This window comes from Salmo trutta, chromosome 20, assembly GCF_901001165.1.
Source record: "Salmo trutta chromosome 20, fSalTru1.1, whole genome shotgun sequence".
In the NCBI taxonomy this organism is placed as follows: Eukaryota; Metazoa; Chordata; class Actinopteri; order Salmoniformes; family Salmonidae; genus Salmo; species Salmo trutta.
In genome coordinates, this window is record NC_042976.1 from 31,059,065 (window position 1) to 31,068,941 (window position 9,877).

Genomic DNA, 9,877 nt, shown 5'->3' on the forward strand with positions numbered 1-9,877 from the left:
CGGAAAAGTTGTCATTATTGACTATGGAACGCTCTTATAGGTCAGTGAATGCACGTTGTTGTCAGCTGGCATACTCGTTTACTAGCAGTAGCTAGCTTAGCTACAACTAGAATGTTTTGATGGCTTGCTTTCTAGATAACGTATCTAGCCAGGTCCACAGTAATTTAAGGCGAGTGTGGCACTGTGAAATCTCTGATCACTGTATAGGTAACTTTAGATGGCTAACTAATCAGCTAAAGTTGTTTAGCTAGCTAGTTCCACTAGCTATAATTCATCAATAGACTCAGAAAATGTGAATGCGTTTTCGGGTTGTAGCATTAACATTATTTACTCCTTTCTGATATACTAAACTGGCTAGTTGACAGTTTTGCTTGTGTAGAGTCAGAAAATTGGCTCTAGTCTTGATCTTTTCGATTGACATGTTTGTGTGGTAACCCTAGGGGTGAGATCAAGGGTCTGCAATCGATCCTAAAGCAAAGCTCTAACTGAGCAACTATTCCCAGCCTAGCTGCCTACTTTAAAACAGTATCAACTTATTTATTTTTTTACCTATGTCTCAGCTCACTGGAGATAGAACCCACCACATGTAAGGTCAGTGTTTCCAAATCTGTTCCTCGGATTGCGCATATTTATTCCACCCCAACACTAACACACCAGATTCATATAGTGCTTGGCAATTACTGGGGTTTGTGCTGGGACAGAATAAAAATGTGAAACTCTGCAGTTCGTGGGGAACAGATTAAATTATAATCTGGAAACGTTTAGAGATTATAGGCCAGGACAATGATCTGTTCTCTCTGTTCTGTCTGCTCAATTTCACCAACTCAAAACACTAATGGAAATGAAAGGTGGTCTGAGGTTGCAGAGTATCTGAGTTATACAGTATGTGTGTGTGTGTGTGACTGTTTGTGCCCACATGTGCTCTGATTATTGTGAATGCGTGTGTGTTTGATCTCTGACTTTGAGTTGTGTGTTCTCTGGTGGTTGTGTAAGCTCTCGGTCTGTCTGTGTGTTCTCTCGATGTCTCTTGTCTAATATTTAGTGTGAAAAGCAGGGATAGCATCACCCACCAAGACCACGCACCTGCTCCTCCCTGTAGCCGGGGACACACCCCTCCAACGTTGCAACGGAGATCAAGGCGCACTATGGTGGATGTGACAAAATGGCCGCTGTTTAGCCTGATGGAAGGCGAGGAGCTCTCGTCCATACGACAGGCCTGCGTGTTTGGAACCTCCGCCAACGAGGTCATCTACATCACCCACAATGATGACGTAAGTGGTCAGATGATTGGTGTAGTCAGTGTGTTTTATCTGGAGTGACCCCTAGGTCTCTCTTCTGGAATACACATGCACTCTGCACAGCACATGCTGACTGGTGTCTGCTTGTTTCAAACAGTGACCCATCTCTCTCTCTTCCTTAGGTGTTTGTGTTTGGGCTGAACTGCAGTAACTGCCTGGGAACAGGGGATAGCCAAAGCACCATCCTACCTAAGAAGCTGGACTTTCTGAGTGGGAGGAAAGTGGTCAGCCTCAGCTATGGCAGCGGACCCCACATCCTCCTGGCCACTGAGGGTACTACAGCACATAACAGGGATACAACGTTCAAGAGGGACACAGAACGTTGGACATAGAAATGTCTTCAATAGAGCTGACATGATTCCCTAATCCCTATCCATGATGTCTGTTCAAAGTATTTCTACCACTATTTGGGGTTTCTAACTCACCGATTCCTCCATTGTGTGTCAGAGGGCGAGCTGTTTGCCTGGGGTCACAATGGCTACAGTCAGCTGGGGAACGGGACCACCAACCAGGGGGTCGCTCCTGTGCTGGTGTCTGCCAGCCTGCTCAACAAGAGGGTGACGGAAGTGGCCTGTGGTTCACATCACTCCCTGGCCCTGACCAACACTGGAGAGGTGAGAGAAGGAAGGATGGAGAGGCAAAGTGAGGGGTAGTGGGAGGTAGGTGGCTTGTGACTCCTCACCCATGATCCCTATTAATGCTGGAGAGGTTAAAAGATGAAAGGAGAGAGGTGTGTGTGTGTGTGTGTGTGTGTGTGTAGGGGGGGGGGGGGGTCTGTGGGGGTCTGCTTATATTGAAAATAACACTTGTGTCTGTCAGAAACATCTGAGGGGCTGGCCAACAACATTCCACAGACCATGGATTGAGAAACACTCTAAGCCCCCTTACCACCGTGCCCTAGTTTAAACCAACTTACTGTGACCCGGTAAATCTAAGCTCTGTTATAAAGGCCCTATTGTTACCCTCTGTTCTTTCACTGAATCAGCTTTATGTCACTGGTCCAGTGACTGTCACCACTCTAGAATGAACCTCTTGTATTATCAGGGAAGTGGGCTGGACTTGTATTGCTGTTAGATGTTCTATAGTGTTTTGCACTATATTATTAAACCTGAAGAAAATCAAGTTATTCAGTGAAATGTGATTGTCTGACCTCCCTGTCCAGGGTGTATGCTTGGGCTACAATAACTGTGGCCAGGTGGGGTCAGGGTTCCACGGCCAAACCAGCCCACCCCCAGGAGAGTGTCCAACTGTCTGCAGAACAAGGTGGTCGTCAGCATCACCTGTGGTCAAACCTCCTCTCTGGCTGTGGTCGAGAATGGAGAGGTGAGTGACCAGTTTGAACGTGGGTTTTGATATTAAATATGTGTTGTATTCAATCAGCAGGTGTACTTTAAACTTAGTAGGTTCACAAGTATGCAGCAACTTTGCAGGACACCTAAGAGAGTATGTTTGTGCCGTTTTGTTTCTCTCAGGTGTACGGCTGGGGCTATAACGGAAACGGCCAACTGGGGCTAGGCAACAACGGGAATCAGCTGACACCTTGTCGCCTGGTGGGCCTGCAGGGTCTCTGTGTGCTACAGGTGAGCGCACGCACACACACACACACACACTACCTCCACTAACATGAACCCCTCTCTTCCCGTTCAGATAGTGTCTGGCTATGCCCACTCCTTGGCCCTAACGGACGAGGGGCTGCTGTATGCCTGGGGGACAAACACCTATGGCCAGCTGGGCACAGGCAACAAGAGCAACCAACTCAGCCCAGTCCAGATCATGGCTGAGAAGGAGAGGTGAGAATGTGTATATACACAGGCAGGACACAGTACACATCATGGCTGAAGAAAGAGATGAAGGCATTCTCTGAATACAGATGTCCTCCCTCCCCAGCAGGATTGTAGAGATTGCAGCATTGCCACTCCACACACAACCTCAGCAGCTAAGACTCAGAGTGGCCAGGTGTACATGTGGGGCCAGTGTAGGGTCAGTCCATCGTCTTGCCCTTCCTCACAACACTTCTCCTGCACTGATGACGTTTTTGCTTGCTTCGCCACGCCCTCCGTCATGTGGAGGCTGCTCTCTATGGGTAAGGGGTGTGTGACTGAGTACGTCCTCTCCTTTTGGCAGAGCGTGATGACTTTCATTGTGATTGTGTTCTCTCCAGAGCATGATGACTTCCTGACAGTGTCCCAGTCTTTAAAGAAGGAGTTTGACAGCCCAGAGACGGCCGACCTCAAGTTCAGCGTGGATGGCAATACATCCATGTGCACAAGGCTGTGCTCAAGATCAGGTCAGGCAGGTTGCTCACTGGGCTCTAACACAGCAAGATCAAATTACCCAGCTATCAATAAATGCTTTCCAAATCTAAATACCTTTTGGATTATTGGGAAAGTTGAAGTGAATGGTTGTATTATTGAGTCAGTTGTTTTACCAGACCCAAGTTTATCTTTCCTAGTGAATGAGTAAATGTGGCATTATGAAAATAATATTAAAAGAACACTGGTTTTACATTAGTGCTTTTCAAGACACTTAAAGAGAGAGTTCAGGATTTTGGTATGAAGCCCCTTATCTACTTCCTCAGTCAGGTGAACTTGTGGGATAATATTTCTATGTATTTGCGTCCAGTATGAGGGAAGTTAGAGGTAGAATGTGTGCCAATGCTAACTAACTTGGCACAAGACTCAAAGTGTTTGGGTACAGCTAGCATGCTTAAATGGTATCCACAAGTTCGTGTAGATAACAGGCCTCATTGCCAAAATCCTGAACTATCTCTTTAAATTGAGGATATTTAGTGACGCCTAACAGCTGTCCTCTCTACCCTCTGCCACTGCTAGGTTGTGAGCACTTCAGGTCCATGTTCCAGTCCCATTGGAATGAAGACATGAAGGAGGTGATAGAGATCGACCAGTTCACCTACCCGGTCTACCGCTCCTTCCTAGAGTTCCTCTACACAGACAACATAGACCTGCCCCCAGAGGATGCTATTGGTCAGTCCCCACCTAGCCATGCCTTACTGACAAGGCAATCCATCAATAGGGGCGGGTTAAAGGCTGTGACAGTGCTCCCAGTCAAGCTCCTATTGGGGTGTACCTCATCTGTAGACCAAGGCTCATTGATCTATAAAAGTCCAGAAAAACGCAGATTCAATATACACATAACTAAGCAAACAATGTATGCAAACATCCCAAGCCAACAGTGATCCAGACTGTCTATGGTTGTTAGGTCTGCTGGACCTGGCCACATCCTACTGTGAGAACCGCCTGAAGCGTCTCTGTCAGCACATCATCAAGAGAGGCATCACCATAGAGAACGCCCTTCTCTCTGCTCGCTGCTGCCGTGCGCTACGACGCAGAGGTCAGTCCGCTTCCACACCTAGCAACAGGTAACCCTTCACCCAATCTTAACCTTTAGGCGGATTAACACACCTGACCCTGTACCAGTGGCTAGGAGCAACTTCTACCAAGTCTACTCTACCAGGGTTGTGTTCATTGGGGCACACCATAGCAAAGGAGAACTAAAGCGAGCGTTTGTTATTGGACAAGTGCTAACTTCATATTTCCTGTTTAACCATGTGGCGTATCTAGGACCTGGAGGAGTTCTGCCTTTAAGTTCTGTGTGAACCACATGACGGAGGTGACCCAGACTGCAGCCTTCTGGCAGATCGAAGGCAACCTTCTCAAAGAGTTCATCTGCCGAGCCAGCCGCTGTGGAGCCTTCAAGAACTGACCGCTGAACCGGCTCATCTGTCTCCATCACAGGGAGCTTACGCTAGGCCTAACCACGCTCTGGTCTGCCTGTCTGATACGAGCCACCAGGCTGTTCCGTTAGCTGTAGCGTATGCAGTGGTTGTTCTGTTTACTGCACATGAGATGGGTGGCAAATGGATGTTAAGCAGTTACCCTAACCCCTGTATAAGGGGTGTTACAGAACTGTTCAGTTAGTAGATATTTATATCATCTCCCTCTGCGGGTTGGTAGTTACATCTTGCAGCTTTGAGGACAGAATTCTTTGCAAGTATTTTGTTTCCCTTTTTTCCTTCCAATCATATGTGTGATTGAGTTCTTGACGACGTGAGGAGCACGTTTGCACTTTCTGATATGGTGCAGTGGGTTCTGGGAAAGCCTGTGTGAGATTGATATATGTCAACTTGTCACTACTGACAGATGGCGGTCTTTCAGTGTTTCCAATTGAACAGTGGGTCTCAGGTTATTAGTCTAGGGATTGATTCAATCAGATCTGCTTTAGCCAACATCTGCGTAGGGTTTTTTTGGGGTGTCGGAGGTGGAACTGCGCTAGAGCTGTCAGATCCACAAGTGGTTCCCGGCCTTATACCTAAAGCGGACATTGCCATTGGCTGCACGGAGTCACATTAACAGAAATCCCATGTTACCTTGTTTACAAGTTTGATCACTGGAATGTGAGATGTAATCTAACCCTTGATTAGGACTATAGAAATCCTCATTATTTTATGATTTTTAAATTTGACTGCCCCACCTTCTTGTTCTGAACTTCTAACATGACTGGGACAGGTTGTGGCTTCGTGACAATGATCAAGAGCAGCTGCTCACCGATCTAATGTCTCCAACACCAGTTCAACCTCCAACACAATAAAAATTTTCCATTTGTGAAATCACATCATTCCTTAAAAGAGCAACAAAAAAACCTGTGCATGGGGTCAATGTAAACTCCATGAGAGAGTTCTTGGAGAACATTGTCTGTGGAGCACATTGGGTTGGCTGGGCTTTTAAATGCAATATTTTCAGCCTATATTGAAAGATGTTACAGATGACTTCAGACGTTTAAGGTATTGTTACTTTTCAGTAATGTTTGGACTATATCTCAGCTGTACAGAACTATTATACAGAAATGATAATCCACCTATTTTTTATGTTCATTAAAGACAACTTGTAGATATTTAGTTACACACACTGAGTGTGAGAAAGCTGGGTGAAGGCTGCTTTGTTGTGAGGAGCTGCTGAGATTCCAGTTGAGTTTATATGATTCCAACTGTCAGTAATTCATTTCTATGGAGTGGAGTGCCAGTTAACTTTCCTCAATATGACCAATACAAATGACCAGCTCAATGGAGTTGTCCTTATTGGATCCTGTTCTGAGGGCAGCACACAGTTGATCTGTTGGATAAAAGCTCTGTGGGCAGAGCCGAAAGTGTCAGATCAGTGGGTGGAGTATAAGTGAGAGTCAAAGAAAAGGGTGGTAGGCTGGAGGTGGGTGTAAGACTGGTTGCAAAACACAAGGGCTCGATTCAATCCCACCTCCGAAGTTCAGCTCTATAGCGGTAATTTTCGACTGAGCCGACATATGCAGCGTTTACCGTGTATGCAGTCTCCGTTACCACAGAAACATTGTGATGCATTGTGCATTTTTTACATGGTTGGCATATGGAGATAATATAAGACAAGTATGGAAACAGAACACTGAAAATAAGGCCTGGTATTCATAGCTGACTTTGAATAGGCTTTTGATAAAGTTGACTGGAGTTTATAAATAAATGCCTGAAATATTTAAATTTGAGAATCTGTTATAAAATGGGTTAAAATTAAGTATAGTAACATTAGATGTAAAATAGCAAATAATGGCTACTCAAAGTTTTAAACTGTCAAGAGAAGTAAAACGAGGTTGTCCACTATCGGCATATCTATTTATTATTGCCATCAAAATATTCACTATTTAAATCAGATCCAACAATAATATCAAAGGTTTAGAAATCCAGGACTTAAAAATAAAAGGTGCCATTGTACCCTGACGACTCATGTTCTTTTAAATCAACAATAAGGATCCCTGCACAACCTCATAGGCGATCTAGATCATTTTCCTAACCTCTCTGGATTAAAACCAAATTATGATACGTGTACTATATTACGTATTGGATCACAAAATACAACTTGCGTTACCGTGTAGCTTACCAATAAAATGGTCTGACGGTGATGTGGACATACTCGGTATACATTTCCCAAAAGAAAGAAATTAACTCACTCCAATTTTAATAGGAAGTTGGCAAAAAGATATTGCTACCCTGATTAACTCTTTAGTCATATCACAGTTTACATATTTGCTTATGGTCTTGCGTACACCTTTATAAAACCTAGTTTTATAAATTACATGAGCAAAAATATTCAATTTTATTTGGAACGGCAAGCCAGACAAAATTAAACGGGCCTATTTATATAATGAATTTGAATTCGGAGGGCAGAAATGATTACATATTAAAGCGTTAGACCTCACTAAAGGCGTCAGTCATACAAAAGTTATTACATTCCGAACTGGTTCTCTAGCAGATTAGTAAGAATGTCTCACCCCGTGTTCAAGAATGGCCTTCTTCCCTTTATTCAGATTACAACGTCTCACTTTCGGTTATTTGAAAATTATTTCACATATAAAACACACTGTTACAAACAGACATAATACACATTGACCAGGTAAATACTCTTAACAGTCTAAAAAGATAATTGATTCCTCATCTACCATAGTCCAGCACAATTTTCCTATGTATTGTGTCAATGTATATATTGAAAGGTTTCTGGTTTGCTCAGATAAATTATTCAATTTCTTTATTGCATGGCAGCATGACTACAACAGAAGAACCATATCTCCACCTTAAAACCTGCAGCCTCCTAATGTGACTTGCTGATGCATGTCCACAGAACAGTAGGGGAAGAAGGGAAAAGTAAGGAGCTTGTCTGCTGGCCATGCATTTGACCAAAATTGTGATTAAAAAACTATATATACACACACACCAGTTTCATTTAAGGACCAAAAAATTGACAGCTGTGCCATATCGATTACAAAATAGTTGAAAACTTTTTTTTTTTCATGAACCCATATGCAAAACACCGGATTCAAAACTTTGAATTTTTCAATTTAAATTACACAAAATTCTTGCGACCAATTGAATGTTTTAGATCTATGGGGGAATACAACCTCCCCAGCTCTGCAGATTTTGTTCCAAAAAGACAGAATCATTAGACCATTTGTTTTGGTACTGTCCATATGTAGCTTGTTTTTGGTCACAGGTCCATGAATGGTTGAAGTGCAACATTTACCTGGAGCTAACTCTGCAGATAGCACTACTGGGTGATTTGAAAAGTCATCGTCAATACTTTTGGCAAAAATGTATCTTTAATTTACAATCTGTAGAAACTATGTGAATAGAAAGATTCAGAACTTTTGTGAAGCATCACAGCACAATTGAAAAATATGGCAAATGTAAATACAAAATGGATGGCGTTAAGAGATAGATGGGAGGGGTTGAGTGGAGCTGAAGGGTTGTGATTAAAAACAAGATAACTAATGTAAAATGTATATATACTGCTCAAAAAAATTAAGGGAACACTTAAACAACACATCCTAGATCTGAATGAAATAAATAATCTTATTAAATACTTTTTTCTTTACAGAGTTGAATGTGCTGACAACAAAATCACAAACATAATCAATGGAAATCCAATTTATCAACCCATGGAGGTCTGGATTTGGAGTCACACTCAAAATTAAAGTGGAAAACCACACTACAGGCTGATCCAACTTTGGTGTAATGTCCTTAAAACAAGTCAAAATGAGGCTCAGTAGTGTGTGTGGCCTCCACGTGCCTGTATGACCTCCCTACAATGCCTGGGCATGCTCCTGATGAGGTGGCGGATGGTCTCCTGAGGGATCTCCTCCCAGACCTGGACTAAAGCATCTGCCAACTCCTGGACAGTCTGTGGTGCAACGTGGCGTTGGTGGATGGAGCGAGACATGATGTCCCAGATGTGCTCAATTGGATTCAGGTCTGGGCCAGTCCATAGCATCAATGCCTTCCTCTTGCAGGAACTGCTGACACACTCCAGCCACATGAGGTCTAGCATTGTCTTGCATTAGGAGGAACCCAGGGCCAACCGCACCAGCATATGGCCTCACAAGAGGTCTGAGGATCTCATCTCGGTACCTAATGGCAGTCAGGCTACCTCTGGCGAGCACATGGAGGGCTGTGCGGCCCCCCAAAGAAATGCCACCCCACACCATGACTGACCCACCGCCAAACCGTTCATGCTGGAGGATGTTGCAGGCAGCAGAACGTTCTCCATGGCATCTCCAGACTCTGTCACGTGCTCAGTGTGAACCTGCTTTCATCTGTGAAGAGCACAGGGCGCCAGTGGCGAATTTGCCAATCTTGGTGTTCTCTGGCAAATGCCAAACGTCCTGCACGGTGTTGGGCTGTAAGCACAAACCCCACCTGTGGATGTCGAGGCCCTCATACCACCCTCATGGAGTCTGTTTCTGACCGTTTGAGCAGACACATGCACATTTGTGGCCTGCTGGAGGTCATTTTGCAGGGCTCTGGCAGTGCTTCTCCTGCTCCTCCTTGCACAAAGGCGGAGGTAGCGGTCCTGCTGCTGGGTTGTTGCCCTCCTACGGCCTCCTCCACGTCTCCTGATGTACTGGCCTGTCTCCTGGTAGTTCCTCCATGCTCTGGACACTACGCTGACAGACACAGCAAACCTTCTTGCCACAGCTCGCATTGATGTGCCATCCTGGATGACCTGCACTACCTGAGCCACTTGTGTGGGTTGTAGACTCCGTCT

General features: G+C 44.6%; 1 pseudogene; it reads left to right on the top strand.

Moving 5' to 3' along the window:
• The first annotated feature begins 6 nt into the window (after positions 1-6).
• LOC115156361 (RCC1 and BTB domain-containing protein 1-like) lies at positions 7-5,021 on the top strand (annotated as a pseudogene).
• Positions 5,022-9,877: the final 4,856 nt, after the last annotated feature.